Raw genomic sequence first — 12612 nt, forward strand, 5'->3', positions numbered from 1 at the left:
GATAGCTGTCAATCACTGATAGGACCGCCTCCTGGACTTCAAAGACCAGAATGAGCAGGAATGTTAATGAATAAAATACAAGTTAGGACCATGTTCTTCTATCTTTTGCATTGTGGAGGCATGGACCTGGAAGCAACGCTATAAAAAGTTTCTTTTTTTTTTTTTCCAAAAGGGGCTTACACAAGAAAAAGGCAACTCTGGTGCAGGGGGACTTGATAAATCCCCCCCATATCTGTTTGGAGCTCTATATTAGAAAAACTGTGCTACATATGCTACAGATTCAGATGAAGATATAGAAAGTTATGCCTCATTCACACATCAGTGTTCGGTCAGTGATTTCCATCAGTGATTTTGAGCCCAAACCAGGTGCGGTTCTAAACACAGAGCAGGCGCAGATCTTTCCCTTATACCTTAGGTCTGTGGAGGATCCAATCCTGGTTTTGGCTCACAATCACTGATGGAAATCACTGACCAAAACACTGTCGTGTGAATGAAGCTTTATTAATCTGCAAATAATTTTAGACCTATTTAAAAAAGAAAATAATGATGTTCATAGGTGGACACTCTCTTCAAAGGGTCATTCCCAACTGGAACATTTATGGCATATTGATAGGATATCCCATAGGTGCAGGTCCAACCTCTACGGCCCGCACCTGTCTCAAGAACAAGGCTTAGTCACAGATGGCGAACATGATGCACATGTGTGGCTTTCGCCATTCACTGATATGGGACTTTCAAAAAACATTGAAGAGAAAGCAGAGAAAGCAGTGATTATGCGGCATGCTCTCCATTGGCAGGGACCTGTTCAAGCTATAGGAGCAGGTTCCAGAGGTGGGAGCAGCACCTATCGGACATTTACAGCATGTCCAATTGAGATGCTAAAAATGTCCCAGTTGGGAAAACCACTTTAAGGTTTTACGTGTGCTGTGTGATATTACAGTACCTTTGTAAAGCATTGGGACGCTCTTCCCTTTGGCCTAGCTGTTTTTTATTGTTTGAAGAACTGCAGTTTTATGATTATGTTGGTCCAAAATTCTTCAACTCTTCAGATGAACACTAAAAATACATTAAAAAAAATAATTAATTTCCATCTCTTTCTACAAATGTATTGGAAAATAAGTATTAATAAAGCAAATATTTTGTGAAGTTCCATTATAAAATAGATTTTCCTCGTAAAATAGTATGCGCAACAATGATGCTTTTTAGAGCTCATGCACACGACCGTATGTGTTTTGCGGTCGAAATGCGGATGACGTCCCTGTGCATTCCGTATTTTGCGGAACAGCTGGCCCCTAACAGAACAGTATTATCCTTGTTCGTAATACGGATAATAATAGGACATGTTCTATTTTTTTGTGGAACGGACATACGGAAACGGAATGCACACGGAGTAACTTCCGTTTTTTTGCGGACCAATTAAAATATATGGTTCCACATACGATCCACAAGAAAACAGAACGGACACAGAAAGAAAATACATTTGTGTTTATTTTATTTTTTCCATTTTTTTCTATTTACTTCAATGGGTCAGCAAAATAAATGGAAATCACTCCGTGTGCATTCCGTTTCCATATGTCCGCTCCACAAAAAAAAATTGAATATGTCCTATTCTTGTCCATTTAGCGGACAAGGACAGCCAAAAATGGATGCAATCCGTTTTTTTGTGGATCTGTGTTTTGAGGACCGCAAAATACATACGGTGGTGTGCATTAGCCCAAAGGAAGATATGAATAGTGGAGGTCAGGGGTGATACCTGGGGAGGTCATTATGCCTGAGGGTGACGGGAATAGATGATATATGGGGCAGGGGAATGAAATATACCTGGAGGGAAATGATAACTTGGGGGATTACACCTGGGGAGAGGCATGAAGGCATGCCTCGGGAGGGGTGACTTTTGCTGCCTGATTTATTTATATTTCCCTATAGTGGTCATGTACAGCAGAGGGCCGTTAACAGCAGCTTCCAGTATTCTTACCGCACAAAAAGAGGACCAATGGCCACGACAAAATGACAATTCAGAAAATGATGCATTAAAGAATTTTAAAATATATACCGGTATTCACTTTTCAAAACATACTTTATTTTATCAGTGTTCTATTCAGTGTGACTATATAAGGTTTGGTTCACATCATATTTTGAGCCTTCCATCAGACGTGTACAAGGCTGAAATTGGTTTTCCATTCGTTAGATTCTTATTCATATCATTTGTATATTTTTTTTTAATGAATTTTGAGGAGACCTTATCACCAATAAAGCCTCACCCACAGGTCAGGGTTTTAGTTAGTGATTTCCATCAGTGATTTTGAGCCAAAACCAGGATTGGAGCCTCCACAGACATAAGGTATAGTGGCGAGATCTGCACCTGTTCTGTGTTTAGAGCCGCTCCTGGTCATGGGAATGCAATGAAACGGAACGGAATGCATTTTGGTGACTCCGTTCCCTTGAGTTCAGTTTTGTCCCCATTGACAATGAATGGGGACAAAACTTAAGCGTTTGCCTCCTCTATTGAGATCCTATGACGGATCTCAATACCGGAAAGGGAAAGCGCAAGTGTGAAAGTAGCCTAAGAAACCAACTTCAGCTTCTTAATCTTCCTATGACTTAAAACTCATACCTCTGAAGGAAAGCTCAATGGCTTCCCCCTGTATACAGTGAGGAACAGAAGTATTTGAACACCCTGCGATTTTGAAAGTTCTCCCACTTAGAAATCACTCTGCCACTCTGAGAGACAGAATTTAAAAACAAAACTCAGGAAATCACATTGTATGATTTTTTTAAGAATTTATTTGTCTTGCACTGCTGAACATAAATATTTGAACACCCAATAAACAGCAAGAATTCTGGTTCTCAAAGACCTGTTACTGTGCCTTTAAAAAGTCCACCTCTACTCCACTCATTAATCTAACTTAGTAGCACCTATCTGAGCTCTTTAAAGACCCCTGTCCACCCCACAGTCAGACGCCAACTACTACCATGGGCGAGACCAAAGAGCTGTCAAAAGACACCAGAGACAAAATTGTGGACCTCCACAAGGCTGGAAATGGCTACGGGGCAATTGCCAAGCAGCTTGGTGAAAATAGATCAACTGTTGGAGCAATTGTTAGAAAATGTAAGAGGCTAAAGACGACTGTCAGTCTCCCTCAGACTGGGGCTCCATGCAAGATCTCACCTCGGAAAACAAAGTACATAAAATAGCGGCTTTCGCCGACGACACGTTGTTCGCCATTACCAACCCAAAAAGATCCTTACCCAATTTGATCAAAGAATTAGAAAAATTCCAGACTGTGTCCAACTTTAAAATAAATCTTAATAAATCTGAATTATACACTGCTCAAAAAAATAAAGGGAACCAAAAATAACACATCCTAGATCTGAGTTAATTAAATATTCTTCTGAAATACTTTGTTCTTTACATAGTTGAATGTGCTGACAACAAAATCACACAAAAATTAAAAAATGGAAATCAAATTTTTCAACCCATGGAGGTCTGGATTTGGAGTCACACTCAAAATTAAAGTGGAAAAACACACTACAGGCTGATCCAACTTTGATGTAATGTCCTTAAAACAAGTCAAAATGAGGCTCAGTAGTGTGTGTGGCCTCCACGTGCCTGTATGACCTCCCTACAACGCCTGTGCATGCTCCTGATGAGGTGGCGGACGGTCTCCTGAGGGATCTCCTCCCAGACCTGGACTAAAACATCTGCCAACTCCTGGACAGTCTGTGGTGCAACGTGATGTTGGTGGATAGAGCGAGACATGATGTCCCAGATGTGTTCAATTGGATTCAGGTCTGGGGAACGGGTGGGCCAGTCCATAGCATCAATGCCTTCGTCTTGCAGGAACTGCTGACACACTCCAGCCACATGAGGTCTAGCATTGTCTTGCATTAGGAGGAACCCAGGGCCAACCGCACCAGCATATGGTCTCACAAGGGGTCTAAGGATCTCATCTCGTTACCTAATGGCAGTCAGGCTACCTCTGGCGAGCACATGGAGGGCTGTGCGGCCCTCCAAAGAAATGCCACCCCACACCATTACTGACCCAATGCCAAACCGGTCATGCTGGAGGATGTTGCAGGAAGAAGAACGTTCTCCACGGCGTTTCCAGACTCTGTCACGTCTGTCACATGTGCTCAGTGTGAACCTGCTTTTATCTGTGAAGAGCACAGGGCGCCAGTGGCGAATTTGCCAATCTTGGTGTTCTCTGGCAAATGCCAAACGTCCTGCACGGTGTTGGGCTGTAAGCACAACCCCCACCTGTGGACGTCGGGCCCTCATATCACCCTCATGGAGTCTGTTTCTGACCGTTTGAGCAGACACATGCACATTTGTGGCCTGCTGGAGGTCATTTTGCAGGGCTCTGGCAGTGCTCCTCCTGTTCCTCCTTGCACAAAGGCGGAGGTAGCGGTCCTGCTGCTGGGTTGTTGCCCTCCTACGGCCTCCTCCACATCTCCTGATGTACTGGCCTGTCTACTGGTAGCGCCTCCATGCTCTGGACACTACGCTGACAGACACAGCAAACCTTCTTGCCACAGCTCGCATTGATGTGCCATCCTGGATAAACTGCACTACCTGAGCCACTTGTGTGGGTTGCAGACTCCGTCTCATGCTACCACTAGAGTGAAAGCACCGCCAGCATTCAAAAGTGACCAAAACATCAGCCAGGAAGCATAGGAACTGAGAAGTGGTCTGTGGTTACCACCTGCAGAACCACTCCTTTATTGGGGGTGTCTTGCTAATTGCCTATAATTTCCACCTGTTGTCTATCCCATTTGCACAACAGCATGTGAAATTGATTGTCACTCAGTGTTGCTTCCTAAGTGGACAGTTTGATTTCACAGAAGTGTGATTGACTTGGAGTTACATTGTGTTGTTTAAGTGTTCCCTTTATTTTTTTGAGCAGTGTATAATGTGACTTTAAGTACACAAATTTGGGAAGATATTAAGCAAATCACCCCAATCAAAATAGCAAACAAGTCCTTCAAATACCTCGGGATCAATGTATGTAAAGAATCGACAGACCTATACAATATTAATTTTGTGCCATTACTAAAGGAGATTAGTAAATTGCTTAAGGATTGGAATTCCCTCTGGCTTTCAATCTTTGGCAGGATAAATCTAATTAAAATGATTGTACTCCCTAAAATCTTATATCTATTCCAAACACTACCAATAGAAATACCCCCGACTTTCTTTAGACAAATGAAACAATACATCCTAAAATTTATATGGCAGAATAAGCAAAGCAGAATTCATTACAAAACCCTAACCAGGTCAGGGAAAAATGGCGGCACTGGCCTACCTGACCTGGAAAACTACTACAAGGCTTCCGTACTCGCCAGGATCATAGAATGGAGCAAGGCCATATCCGATAAAAATTGGATTGATGTAGAGCAGGAATGCACTGACATTAACTTTTACTCACTATTGTGGAAAACGTCTAATTATGCTAAAAAAAAACAAAAAACGTGCTCACGAGATTAATGCTAGGAAAATGGCATAACATAAACAGATCACATAACCTGGTACCGAGTGGCGACTTAAGTCTACCAGTAGCTAGTCTCATTCCACATACTTGGACAAAAATACTTAAAGGGTTTCTGTCACCCCATTAAACCATTTTTTTTTTTCTTTCCTAATAATCCCTATAGTGCGATCGCATGATACATAAGCAAATTAATCATTTTAGTTCAGTAGAATTTGCTAAAAATCGATTTTTAAAATATGCTAATTACCTTGCTACCAGCAAGTAGGGCGGCTACTTGCTGGTAGCAGCCGCATCCTCCGATGGTAATGACGCCCCCTCGGCATGCTGATTGACAGGGCCAGGGAAGGGAATCGTTCTCTGCTGGCGCTGTTAGAATTTGAAATCTCGCGCCTGCGCCGTACCTGTCTTCAATCGGCGCAGGCGCACTGAGAGGCGGCCGCTCGCTCGACCGCTCCATCCTCAATGCGCCTGCGTCGATGACGTCATCAAGTACACCCGGAAGAGAAGACGCCGGCATCGCTGGAAGGAGGCGGAGAGTCTGGTGACGTCGCTGGATGCTTGAATCAGGTAAGTATGTACATAATAAGCATGCTGCCACAAAAACCACCAACAAAATGGGAATAAATAATTTTATAAAAATGACAGTTATTAACACTATACCACCAACGATTATTAATAATAAATCTCTTCCGGGTGTACTTGATGACGTCATCGACGCAGGCGCATTGAGGATGGAGCGGTCGAGAGAGCGGCCGCCTCTCAGTGCGTCTGCGCCGATTGAAGACAGGTACGGCGCAGGCGCGAGATTTCAAATTCTAACAGCGCCAGCAGAGAACGATTCCCTTCCCTGGCCCTGTCAATCAGCATGCCGAGGGGGCGTCATTACCAGCAAGTAGCCGCCCTACTTGCTGGTAGCAAGGTAATTAGCATATTTTAAAAATCGATTTTTAGCAAATTCTACTGAACCAAAATGATTAATTTGCTTATGTATCATGAGATCGCACTATAGGGATTATTAGTAAAGAAAAAAAAAAAAACTGTTTAATGGGGTGACAGAAACCCTTTAAAACACTGCAAAGCAATAGAATGAATAGACATACAGAATTAAAAAACTTATACAGGGGCGACACCTTACTATCGTTTACAGAACCTGACACCTAAACAATATGACTTGCTACTTAAAAATATCACACAGTGGAGATCTAAACCTAAAAAGGAATGTACCGACAACACTATAACCACACTACTCCATACACCCAATACGCCTCAACACATACAGTCCAAACTATACAAGGTACTTAATGACACTAACTCACCCCCCCTGGAACAAGGAATTGCAATATCGTTTAAACGATAGCCAAATAGATCAGGCGATTAAATCCATATATCAGATCTCATATGCCATGCAAGAAATGCAATTTTAAACGCGAGATGGTACAAAACTCCATTGACCATGCATAGGATAAATAGTGCAATCAGCGATAGATGCTGGAGATGCCATACTGAATTAGGCACTTATTCACTCATCTGGTACACATGCACGAAAATCACCCCATTCTGGTGCTCACTATGTAAGATTATGGGCGAAATACTTAATACGAAAGTTATACTTTCAGAGAAACTTGTCCTTTTTAACATCTACGATGTCTCTTAAGCGGACTTTAAATCAACTCTTACAAATATTTTCCTAAACGCTGCGAAAGCACTCATACCCAGGAAATGGCTCCAGGAGGACCCACCCACTATATCGGAGTGGAAAGCGGAATTATACAAAATTCAGAACTTTGAGAGACGTAAATGGACTGTCCTACACAATGTTGACAAATACGAAGAAATATGGCGTAAATGGATATACCATCTTTCAACATTTAACGATGACTCTGAAATTTGTCTAGAATGATTTATCCTTGTTGAGTTGAAATGTTATTCTTGGCTTATAGATACATAAATATTATATGCTCATGTTTGAGATATTCAAGATATTAATGTTTCTCTTAAGTGACTGGTACTTTTCCATATTTTTGTTTTCTCCCCCTCATTTCCGCCTTCCCACCCTCATTTCCCCTCTTACCCTACCCTCCTTACCGATTCCCTTTCCCATACCCAACTTTTTACTTTATAGTTCTACCTTATAAAATTTTTTTGGTTTATGTAACATTCTATGCTACCATACAACTGTGGAAGTGTAACCTGAACTTTACTTCTTTATTATGTAATGGTTGGAGTGAACTAACTCTGATGCATGTATGTTTCATACACTTTCCTAAAATAAATAAAATTTATAAGAAAGGTGAGGAATCAGCCCAGAACTACAAAGAAGGAGCTGGTCAATGACATGAAGAGAGAGAGCTGGGACCACAGTTTCAAAGGTTACTGTCGGTAGAACACTACGCCGTCATGGTTTCAAATCATGCATTGCACGGAAGGTTCCCCTGCTTAAGTCATCACATGGCCAGACCCGTCTGAAGTTTGCCAATGACCATCTGGATGATCCAGAGGAGGCATGGGAGAAAGTCATGTGGTCAGATGAGACCAAAGTAGAACTTTTTGGTCTAAACTTCACTCGTCGTGTTTGGAGGAAAAAGGATGAGTTGCATCCCAAGAACACCATCCCTACTGTGAAGCATGGGGGTGTTAATATCATATTTTGGGGGTGCTTTTCTGCGAAGGGGACAGGACGACTGCACTGTATTAAGGAGAGGATGAATGGGGCCATTTATTGTGAGATTTTGAGCAACAACCTCCTTCCCTCAGTCAGAGCATTGAAGATAGGTCGTGGCTGGGTATTCCAACATGACAACGACCCGAAGCACACAGCCAGGATAACCAAGGAGTTGCTCCGTAAGAAGCATATCAAGGTTCTGGACTGGCCTAGCCAGTCTCCAGACCTAAATCCAATAGAACATCAGAGGGAGCTGAAACTCTGTGTTGCTCAACAACAGCCCCGAAACCTGACAGATCTAGAGGAGATCTGTGTGGAGGAGTGGGCCAAAATCCCTGTTGCAGTGTGTGCAAACCTGGTCAAGAACTACAGGAAACGTTGGACCTCTGTAATTGCAAACAAAGGCTTCTGTACCAAATATTAACACTGAATTTCTCAGGTGTTCAAATACTTATGTTCAGCAGTAGCGTTGAGCGGACACGGGGGCGTGGCCTAACCGTCATGGTGTAAAGACGCTGCTCGTCAAAGCTCCTCCAGAATCCGGTCATAATCCTGGACATCCGCAGTGCTACACACCCCCAAACGGTGCCGTTAGACTCAGTAACAGACGAGGATACTCCTGGGGGCCCTGTTTCCTGCCGCCTCCTGCATCTAGAGGTTCTTACCTCTCCTCGGCCTCCTGTCTGTGCTCCTCTGTGGGATCCCGGCGCCATCTTAGATCCCGGAGCGCCTGCCTGTGTGCGACCCAGCTCGGCGCGCCTGAAACTGCCAAGTCGGCTGCTCCGCATCCCTCCCTGTGGTCCTCCTTGGCCCTGGTACGCGGCTGGAAAGTGATCGGTCTGCCGCGGACATTCCTGTACGGCATCGGGCCTGAGCGCAGTGCCAGACTGCGAAACGGCGCTCTGAGAAGGGAGAGACTCGGTGTCCGGTGGGGCTCAGCGGCGACCAGGGTGACAGGCATCCACATTCCCTGCCCAAACTTGCCTGGAGGGGACCCAGCGCCTTGCCACTTCTGTTTATCTGCTTGGAGCTGTGCCTCACAGAATCATCACTGCAGTACCAAGATACTGTGCTGCACCACTGTAACCCATAGACTGTTTTGTTTCTTACTACGGGCCTCTTTGTGTCCAGTGAGGCTCCTGTGTCCCTGATATCACTAAGGGTCTAAGCCTACTTATCCTGAGAGTCCACTTGCCCCACGCGGGGTTAGAGTGGTGATAGCCCTTTCTTGACGCCCCATATAAGCTTCACATACATGGGCCGCAAGATGGGAGTAGCTGGTGGCCCCCTTCCTCCCAAAACATCAGTGGACGCCATGAGCCAAACCGAGGATAAAGGTCCTGATGGTCCCTCTGAGCGGGAACCGATTGACCTGAGCAGAATGTCGGCGATCATACAGTGTCAGTCTGCCCTCACAGTTAAAATTGACCACTTGCAATCCGACCTCACCTGTCTCAGGCATGACATTGATAAAATCCGCGATAGGACCACTGAAGTGGAACGGAGACTGGGGGAGGTCGAGGATGTGGCCCACCAGGGAATCTTAAAGTTCGGTACGAACCCAAACTTTACAGTTCGGGTTCGCTCAAACCTATTCAGCAATGCAAGACAAATTCTTTAAAAATCATACAATGTGATTTCTTGAATTTTTATTTTATTTTTATTCTGTCTCTGAGTGGGAATGCACCTACAATGTGAATTTCAGACCCCTCTATGATTTCTAAGTGGGAGAACTTGCAAAATCAAATACTTCTGTTCCTCACTGTAGGTATGCTTCCCCCACACAGCCCCTCTCTATATAGCTGGTGCATTCACTGCTTCCCCTCCCACTGAATACTTTTGCAGAATTTAACCCCTTCTGCCCTAAATAGCCCATCGTCAGGAGATAAGACAGAGCCTCCAGCTGTGCTGCATAAGGTGGAAGGGGTTACATAATTTGCAGGATCTCTCTGAGGCATCAGTTTAATGGAGGCACCCCTCACCCACAGGCCACTATAGGATCCTGCGGGATGGAATAGTCCAGTCTACCACACTGAAGTATACTGACATACCAACCAGACGGAGGTCAATAGGGCTACACTTTTGACCTCCGTCTCACTATAGGAGCCCTATGCAGACATTTAACGTGTATGTCTAGAGGTATTCTGACGTACAGGCTAAACGTAGAGGAAAAACAGCCTTCAGCTATTAGGGCATGCTGGGAGTTGTAGTTTTGCAACAGCTGGAGGGCTGCAGTTTGAGCATCCCTGCTCTAGGACATATACGATAAATGGATGCTCATGACAGATACTATACCAATTCTGAAACCCGGCAGGGGAACAGCCTATCAGTTAAACACTCGTCATCAATAAGGGCTCATGCACATAAACTTATTTTCTTTCTGTGTCAGTTTCGTTTTTTTGCAGACCGTATCCGGAACCATTCATTAAAATGGGTCCTTCAAAAAAAAAAACTCAGTAACTCCGTGTTCATTCCGTTTCAGTATGTCCATTTCGCAAAAAAATACAACAGGTCCTATTATTGTCCGCATTACGGACAAGGATAGTACTGTTTTATTAGGGGAGAGCAGTTCCGTTCTGCAAACTATGAAATGCACACGGATGTCATCTGTATTTTTTGCAGATCACAAAATACATACAGTCGTGTACATAAGCCCTAACACAGAGTGCAATGGTTAACGTGCATGTTTTTTACCTGGCACAAAAAAAGCTCACAAATTTTACAGAAATATCCTTTAGGTTACATTCACACTGCTTTTATTCCTCCTCTGGGCTTTCCATGGGGGGGAAAACACTATTCAGTGTTTCCCAACCAGTGTGCCTCCAGCTGTTGCAAAACTACAACTCCCAGCATGCCCGGACAGCCTTTGGCTGTGCGGGCATGCTGGGAGTTGTAATTTTGCAACAGCTGGAGGCACACTGGTTGGGAAAACACTGCACTATTTTGTCTTGCCAAAAACTAACAAAAAGCAGGTCAAGCACGCACTACTTTTTTGCGGTGTGAACAGTTGGATGTGGATTGCGGACCCATTTGTGGCCCGCAGCACATGGTTGTGTGCACGAGCCCTTAACCACCTCCCGTCACACTAACGCCGATAGGCGTCAGGACGGTGGTGCTCCCAGGTCTCGATGACGCTAATAGGTGTCATCTCGCGAGACGCGAGATTTCCTGTGAACGAGCGCTCACAGGATCGCGAAGTAAACAAGTTGATCTACAGCCTGCCAGAAGCGATCATTCGTTGGCAGGCTGTAGATGCGTTTTTTTTAACATCAGAAAGGTATATTAGACGCTGCTTTGTTAACAGCTTCTGATATACCTGGTCCTCTGGTGGTCCTTTTTGCTTGGATCGACCACCAGAGGACACAGGCAGATCTGTAAGTAGCACCAATCACCACACTACACTACACCCCCCCCTGTCACTTATTAACCCCTTATTAACCCCTGATCACCCCATATAGACCCCCTGATCACCCCCCTGTCATTGATCACCCCCTTGTAAGGCTCCATTCAGACGTCCGTATGTGTTTTGCGGATCCGCAAAACACGGACACCGGCAATGTGCTTTCCGCATTTTGCGGATCCGCACATTGCCAGAACTATATAGAAAATGCCTTTTTTTTGTCCGCAATTGCAGACAAGAATAGGACATGTTCTATATTTTTGCGGAACGGAAGTGCGGACCCGGAAGTGCAGATCCGCAATTCCGGATCCGAGCGGGACAGTCTGTCCCCATAGAAATGAATGGGTCCGCAATTCCGTTACGCAAAATGCGGAACAGAATTGCGGACGTGTGAATGGGGCCTAAGGGTCCCTTATCACCGCCAGTTAGTTAGCTACTTGTTTGGTAGTTAGCGCCCACCGCACCGCAGTCACTGATTAGTCGCTGATTAGCGTCATCGCTGTCGCTAATCAGCACTAGTACTATATAGTATCTGTAAGTGATCAAGACTGATCGCAATCAGATCTATATCAGTACATTAGGGTCACCTTAGGCTCAACAAAAAACGCAGTGTTCGCCTGATCAGGCCTGATCTTGTGCGCACACTTGCGTTCAGTCCGCCCCACCGCAGTGACAGAAATTTTTCTGATCACTGCAAAAACACCGTAAAATCGCTGCGGCGCTATAAAGATCACTTTTGAGCTTTTTGGATCTTTATTAGCGATCGCAGTTTTTTTTTTTTTTTTTTTGCACATTTTTTGGCAGAGATTTTTTCATCCATATTGATCGATGCGAATGAAGAAATCTGTGCCCATCTACCTGGGACTTCTGAGCAGAATATGTTTGTAGCTGGTTCCTACACCGCCCTGAATATTGTAGGCTTAAGTAAGTCCAAAGTGAGGCAGTTTCTTTAGTGATAGGGACTCCTCTGCGGAAGCCACCTTGACGCCTGGTAGATTGGCCCGACACATATGTGCGCTAAGAGCTTCCATTATTCATGTATACTCATTTATAGTCGGTAT

At 44.4% G+C, this 12612-nt stretch overlaps 1 protein-coding gene across 2 annotated transcripts in view; it reads right to left on the minus strand.

The window, feature by feature from the left end:
• Window positions 1-12612, minus strand: part of HECW2 (HECT, C2 and WW domain containing E3 ubiquitin protein ligase 2) — a 222162-nt gene that overhangs the window by 162515 nt on the left and 47035 nt on the right. For both annotated transcript variants that reach the window (XM_040427416.1, XM_040427415.1), the window contains exon 2: window positions 944-1056. The gene's annotated coding sequence lies outside the window, so the exon portion shown is untranslated. The remainder of the gene's footprint in view (window positions 1-943; window positions 1057-12612) is intronic.

This window comes from Bufo bufo, chromosome 4 (genome assembly GCF_905171765.1).
Source record: "Bufo bufo chromosome 4, aBufBuf1.1, whole genome shotgun sequence".
Taxonomy (NCBI): domain Eukaryota; kingdom Metazoa; phylum Chordata; class Amphibia; order Anura; family Bufonidae; genus Bufo; species Bufo bufo.